Consider the following 7547-nt stretch of genomic DNA (forward strand, 5'->3'; position numbering starts at 1 on the left):
CCAGCTCCTGAACCTTTTTTGTTGCCCTCTGCTGGACTCTCTTCAACTTGTCCACATCCTTTCTACAGTGGGGGACCCAAAACTGGACACACTACTCCAGATGTGGCCTCACCACTGCTGAATAGAGCAGAAGAATGGCTTCCCTTGATCTGCTGGCAACACTCCTACTAATGCAGGCCAGTATTAGGGCTGTGCAACCTTTCACCAGCTGTTTCATTTTGACTCATTTTGAACTCGAAACAGTACAATCAAAATGAAACAAAGGGCTTTGAAACACCCGTGAAACGAAATGAGGGCAGTTGAAACATTTTAAAAGTTTCGAAGCTCAAGCTGGACTTGCCTGCAGGGAAACAGAAAGTAAGGAGAGGGAGGGGGAAGAGTGGGGAAGGACTGCTTTGGTATTGACATGTGTAGCTGGCCAGTGACTGTGATCCTTCTGTGGCGTCCCTTCCAATCGCAGTGCTTTGAGGAGGGATGGAAAAACAGCATAAAAGGCAGCATTATTTGAACTAAGCTTTCTCTGTGCCTTCACACTTACAAGTGACACAAGTTTTGCTCTGAACAGTTTGAGGTGCAGTTTCCTAGAAACCCCTAAACCTATCTCCTTGAAACTTGGCAGATTTTGTGGCCTCAGAAGGGGCTACTATCCCTTCAAAATTCATCTGAATCAGGCTATAAATGACAAAGTTATAGGCAGTTTTGTACTTCCTCATTATAGCTTGCATGTGAAACATCGAAACAGCAGAACAATTTTGATGAAACGAAATGGAATAGTAGTTTCAAAACAAAACAAAATGAAGTGAAATGAAACATGTTCCGTTGAACCGTCGACATGAAATGGTGCTGTTCGCACAGCCCTACCCAGTATACTGTTAGCCTTCTTGGCAACAAGGGCACTCTGCTGACTCACATCCATCTTATTGTCCAGTGTAACCCACAGGTAATTTTCTGCAGAGCTCCTGCTTAGCCAGTTAGTCCTGGGGGTGTACTGGTGCACGGGATTCTTCTGTCCTAAGTGCAGGACTTTGCACTTGTCCTTACTGAACCTCATGAGATTTTTTTGGCCCAATCCTCCAATTTGCCTCGGTTACTCTGAATTCTAGCCCTACTATGCAGCATAAGTACTACCCTCCCCCCACCAATTGGTGTCATTGGTGAACTTGCTAAGGGTGCACGCTATGCTATCTTCCAGGTTGTTGATGAAGATATTAAACAAAACTGGCCCCAGGACTGACCCCCGGGGCTCTCCACTTGATACTAGCTGCCAACTAGACATCAAGCCATTAACTACTATATGAGCCTGATGATCCAGTCAGTTTTCTGCAGGAAACAGTATCAAAAGCCTTGCTAAAGTCAAGGTATATTATGTCCACTGCTTTCCCCACATCCAGAGCCAGTTGTCTCATCATAGAAAGCAATTAGGTTGGTCAGGTATGACTTGCTATTGATGAATCCATTTTGACTGTTCCTAAACACCAGGGATTCTGGTTCCTTGATTAAAAAAATTGCAGATTTTCTGATAACTCCCCCAAAATCAGTGTTGAAAATGAAAGGCCCCTCACCCCCCTACCCACAGCCCCCCCCCCAGTCCTGCCAGAGGGGGCTGTCAGCTGCCAGAGCTATGGTGCCAGGGACCCAGGTCCACAGCCCCTTGCCCCTGGCAGGAGGCAGCAGTTGCTGTAGCTGAGTGGAGTTTGGGTCCTTGGCCACTGCCTGCTGCTCAGCAGGAGGTGGCTCCCCACTGCTGCATAAACTCCTGGGGGCAGGGCAGAGTGACAGATCTGTGCATGGGGTGGGGGCAGGGGTAGGCTACTCACTGTGGGCTCAGCTCCCCACTCTGCTGCCCTCCCCGGGGCCTCCACAGCTCAACAGGTGTGACTTGGCACTGCAGGGCAGAGCAGGGCTGTATAGGAAAGTTGCTTGCTGTTGCAATCTTTGCGGTGCTCTGATGACACATTACTTGTGCAAGCAGCAGCAGCAGGGATGGCGGCATGGGCTGTGCCCCTTATTGCAGCTGCATGCACAGTGGGCATGTTGCCAAAGCAGCATGGAGCTTGCAGCAGCAAGCAGCTTTCCTGCACTACTCCACTCTGCCCTGCAGTGCTGGTTGCTGCTTCTGGGATGCAGAGGGCCCAGAGGAGGGCAGCAGGGTGGGGAGCCCAAGCCCACAGTCCAACCCCACCCTGTGCACAGATCATGGGGGCATGGGTCCCTTCTGCCCCCCAGGGAGTGCATGCAACAATGGGGAGCCAGCTTCACCTCCTCCTGCCCTCTAGATCAGCTGCCTACCTTCCCAACCAGGGCCCTATGGCTGCACATCGTGTTCCCAGGCCCCAAGCCTCATGCACTCTCCAGCTGGGCAGCAGACCCAGCCCCAGCCCTGCCAAACTCTCTCCCAGTGGTGCCTAAATCTCTCCCCTCACCCCAGCCTAACCTGTGGGAGCTGCTCTCCAGGCTGCCTGGTGGCTATGTGCATATACATGCACTTGGCACCCCCTGCCTGACCACCCTCCTCCTGCTCCCTCCCAGCCCCTTACAGGCTGGAACTCTGCCAATTTGCAGAGAGCTATTAGTAAAAATGCAAAATCTGTGGGTTTCTTCGCTACAATGGGATATCTCTGTTTTCCTCTGGTAAAGAGAAAAATCCATGTTTCTCAGTTTTCCGTTGAAAACTGGAAACCTGGATCCTTGCTAATTATCTTTTCCTCCTCCAAATGCTCAGACATGGATTCTCTGAGGACCTGTTCTCTGGTTTTTCTGGGGACTGAGGTGAGGCTGACTGGTCTGTACCTCCTCCTTCTTCTTACCTTTCTTAAAGATGGCCCCTATGTTTGCACTGTATTTGCCCTTTTCCAGTTGTCTGGGACCTCCCCCAGTTGCCATGAATTTTCAAAGGTAATGCCCAGTGGTTCTGCAATCACATTAGCCAGCTCCCTTAACACCCTTGGATGCATTGCGTCTGGCCCCATGGACTTAAACAACATTCAGCTTTTCTAAATAGTCCTTAACTTGTTTTTTTCTACCATCGAGTGCTGCGCGCCTTCTCTCCAAACTGTGCTGCCCAGTGCAGAAGTCTGGGAGCTGACCTTGCCTATGAAGACTGAGGTAAGAAAGGCATTGAGTACTTCAGCCTTTTCCTCACCATTTGTCACTACATTGCTTCCCATTCAGTAAGGGACACGCATGTTTCCCAACCTTCCCGTTTTTGCTAACATACTTGTAGAAACCCTTCTTGTTACCCATCATGTCCCTTGCCAACTCCAACTCCAACTCCACTTCAGCTTTCTGGACTTCATCCTCGCATGCTTGAGGAATATTCCTATCCTCCTCCCACGTTTTTTGCCCAAGATTCCACTTCTTGTAAGCTTCCTTTTTGTGTTTTTGCTCACTGAAGAGTTCTCTACTAAGCCAAGCTTGTTGCTTGCCACATTTGCTAGTCTTCCTGTACTTTGGGATGCTTTATTCCTGCACCCTCAGTAAGGTTTCTTTAAAGTACAACCTGTCCTCCTGGACTCCTTTCCCCCTCAGACTGACCTCCCAAGGGATCCTGCCCATCAGTTTTCTGAGTGAGGCAAAGCCTGCTTTTCTGAAGTCTGGGGTCCTTTGTCTGATGCTCTCCTTTCTTCCTTTCCTCAGGATCCTGAACTCGATCATCTTATGGTCACTGCTGCCCAAGTTGCCATCCACTTCTACGTCCCCCACCAATTCTTCCCTGTTTGTGAGCAGTAGGTCAGGAAGAGCATGGTCTCTTCAATACTTGCAACAGGAAGTTGTTTCCAACACTCTCCAAAAACTTCATGGATTGCCCATGCACTGCTGTATTGCCCTCTCAATAGATGTCAGGGTGATTGAAGTTCCCCATGAGAACCAGGGCCTGTGATCTGGACACTTCTGCTAGTTGTCTGAAAAAAGCCTCATCTATCTCATCCTCCTGGTCTGGTGGTCTATAGCAGACATCTACCATGACATCACCCTTGTTGCTCTCCCCTCTAACCTTAATCCAGAGACTATCTACAGGCGTATCTTCAGTTTCATACTGGAACTTTGGGCAATCATACCACTGTTTTACATAAAGTGCAACTCCTCCTCTTCTTCTCCCTGCCTGTTCTTCCTGAACAGTTTGTACCCACCCATGACAGTGCTCCAGTGATACAGGCTCTCCCACCAGATCTCTGTTATTCTGATCACATCACAGTTCCTTGACTGTGTGAGGACTTCCAGGTCTCTGTCCTCATTTCCCAGGCTCTGTGCGTTCATGTACAGATGTCTGAGAAGACTATTTGATTGCCCTACTTTCTCAGGGAGAATGAGATCTCCCTGTTGCCTCCTCCTGCTTTTGCTTCCTGCAGGTCACCTGCTTCCCCACTTATCCCCCCCTCCCCCCCCCCCCCGTGAACCTAGTTTAAAGCCCTCCTCATTAGGTTAGCATGCCTGTCTGCAAAGAAGCTCTTTCCTCTCTTTGTCAGGTGGATATAATTTCTTCCTAACAATCCTTTTTCTTGGAACAACATCCCATGGTTGAGGAAGCCGAACATCTTGCTGGTGACTCCATCTGTGCAGCCATGCGCTGATGTGTCCACTCCTGCCATGACCTTTTCCCTTGGCTGGAAGGATTAGGAGAAAGCCACCTGTGCCCCTGTCCCCTTCACCTTTGCACCCAGATCCCTGTAGTCACTCTTGATCTGCTCAGTATCAGTCCTGGCAGTATCATTGGTTCCCACATGTACGAACAGCATGGGGTAGTTGTCAGAGGGTCAGATGAGTCTTGGTAATCCTTCTGGTGTCATCTGGGCTCTGGGCAAGCAGCAGATCTCCTGGGACAACAGGTCAGGCTGGCAGATGGATCCCTTTGTCCCCTGTAGAAGAGAGTCTCCAGCCACCACCCCCCATCACTTCCTCTTTGTGACAGTGGTCTCAATCCTCCCCACACTGGGGGTTCTTGGCCTGGCCTCTCCCACCAATGGAATGTGCTCCTCTTCCTCTGTTGCTAGTGCTCCATATCACGTCCTTGGACCTGCTCATGATGCATCTGTACATTCATGACAAGGTGCAGTTAGCCTGTCCTGCTCACTGCTTCCCTGGTCACTTGGGCTGTATCCTTATATACCTCTCCTGGGCATGGACTGGGTAGGCCCCTTTGTCACAGCTAGGCAGCATTCAGTCAGCAATCAGTCCACTCAGCTGCTCAGAGCACACACCCAAGCATGCAAACCCACCAAACATCTCTCAGCAAGCCAAAAATACAGGCAACCCTGGTTCAGTTACCTTCCCAGAGCCTCATGCTGTTAGCTTGGGAAATTTCAATGCGTTATAAATAAGCATTTCAAAATCTACTACTTTGTTTTGCTTCCACAAGTGACTGTGCTGGGAGTGCTAGTGCTTTCAACTAGTCAGGGAAAAGAGATACTACCATGGCACTTATCTTTCCTGAGAGGACCAGTCACAATGAAATTATACTGAAATTTGTAACTTGCTAAACATCATTCCATGAGCAAATTTAGGAGCAAAATTCATTGGATAAATGATTTGTTCTAAATAATTTGAACAGTTTCTTATATTCGTACATGAATCACCATCATTGGCAATCCCTCACAGTTGAGGATGATTGTTTTCCATGATTGCCTTATCTGTGGGTCTGAAGATGGCTAACAAGGTCAATCTGGGATCAACAGGCTCTATTGCAACTTGGGCACATGTCTCCATGAGGGCTGGATGGCTCTGGTTTCTTGATTTGGGCCACAACACACTGTTTCTGTTTACTCATTACAGTTACCCTTGCATATTTTGCAGCTAACCTTCTCTGAAGGTCCTTTCATTATCTGCTACCTGTGGACATGCTGGGAAGGAGCATACCTCTGTTGCTAGCACACATGAATGACAGTACTGTGAAAAATACAGAAAGATAGAGGTAAGAGAAACCAGAAATAGAAACACATGCTGGCTTTTACCTTCTCAGCTGCCTTGGAAACTGAAAAAGCCAAAGTTTTTTGGTGATATGTTTTATTGGACCATCTGTTGGGAGAGATGGTAAACAAGGTTTGGGGCATAAAATGCCCTTCCTCAGTTCTTGGAATGAGGCCACTACAGCTTAAGTTAAATAACAAATGAAACAATGGCTTGTGTTTAACTCCATACTTAAATGAATCCAATCACTTAATATAATGGAGAAGGACTATAAACTAGGAGTAAAGAAAGAAGTTATCAGAAGTAGCTTCAAGACAAGTAAAGTGCAGTTGAATAGATAATCTAATTATGCAGAAGAACAGAATCTTTCAAAAGAGGAAATGGGTCATTATTACCCAAAGAGGACAGAGAAGTTAGCAGATAATTGGTAAGTTGTAATGAGCTATAAATCCATTTTTCTGTGTTTAGTCCATCATTTTTTGGTGTTCCGTAAGATTAGGAATTTTTGTTCCCTGGCCTGTGCAGGTTGTTTTGTAGATTTCCCTTGAGGATTATGAAGTCAGAAAGGGAATAGCTGTTGTGTGAAAATTGTTGTATTGGTGACTGTATTCAACTGGGCAGTACTCTGCTTGATGTCTGTTGATCAGCAGGGAATTTCTTCTGATGATGAGGTGGGCAAAGTTTGCAGGCTGTTTGAAAATGAAGAGCAGGGGTTTGGGAATAGATCTGATCACCTTTGAGTATAAGCTATATTTCTTTGATGATCCTCTTGCAGGTCCCATTGTAGGAGAGTATGTGACAATGAGGAATGCGTGGTCATTGGGGGCTTCTTTTTGAATTGTAGGAGGTTGCTGCAGCAAATTTGGGAGACGCATCGAAAGGTAGAGTCTATTTCTCCACTGGAGTGTGTGGGTAAAAGGCAGATTGTAGGTTGGTGAGGTAGGTGTCAAAAGTGTTCTTAGAGTAGATGTGGTCATATCGGAGAACCTGGCTATAGAATCCCATTTTCTTGATGTATTTGGGATTATTGCTGGTTTTGTGGATGTAAGTGATCCACAGGTCTTTTGTATATAGTGGTTTGTAAGGTGCCATCTCAGATGTAGATCGCAGCATGTAGAGAACTGATGTTGATATAGGAGTATTCCAGAGAGCACTAGATAGAAGGGTGGTAGGTGTTGAAGCTATGGAAGTCAATAAGTGAGTCAATTTAACATCACACATCTCTAAACAGTGAGGAAGAACTTAAAGGAAATACAGATGAACTCACTGAAGAATAAAGGTGGGTGAGGAAGTTTTATTTAAAGTGATTTGTTTAGTTCTGAACTCTGAAGGAGCAACTTTGTCTAATTTGTGTTAAAAAGTAACTGCATAGTTACTGGAAGTTGGATCACATGATGCATTTGAATGGTAAACCAAAGTGTTGAAAGGTAGTTGGAAGACCCACTTGATGTTTCATATATGAGTAATGAAGAAAAGATTGCATCCAAAATGCTAACACATGTGACAAATGGCAGAGTTAAAAAAATGTCTATTCATCCTTTCCCCAAATAAACTGTGTTGTGTAGAGATAAACAAGTGAGCTCTGAATGAACTAGCTTGGGTTCCAGAAATAGCATAGCTATGTTAGCATGACGCCTTGGCCA

The sequence above is a fragment of the Crocodylus siamensis genome, chromosome 3, assembly GCF_052110815.1.
Source record: "Crocodylus siamensis isolate JL-2025a chromosome 3, ASM5211081v1, whole genome shotgun sequence".
Lineage (NCBI taxonomy): Eukaryota > Metazoa > Chordata > Crocodylia > Crocodylidae > Crocodylus > Crocodylus siamensis.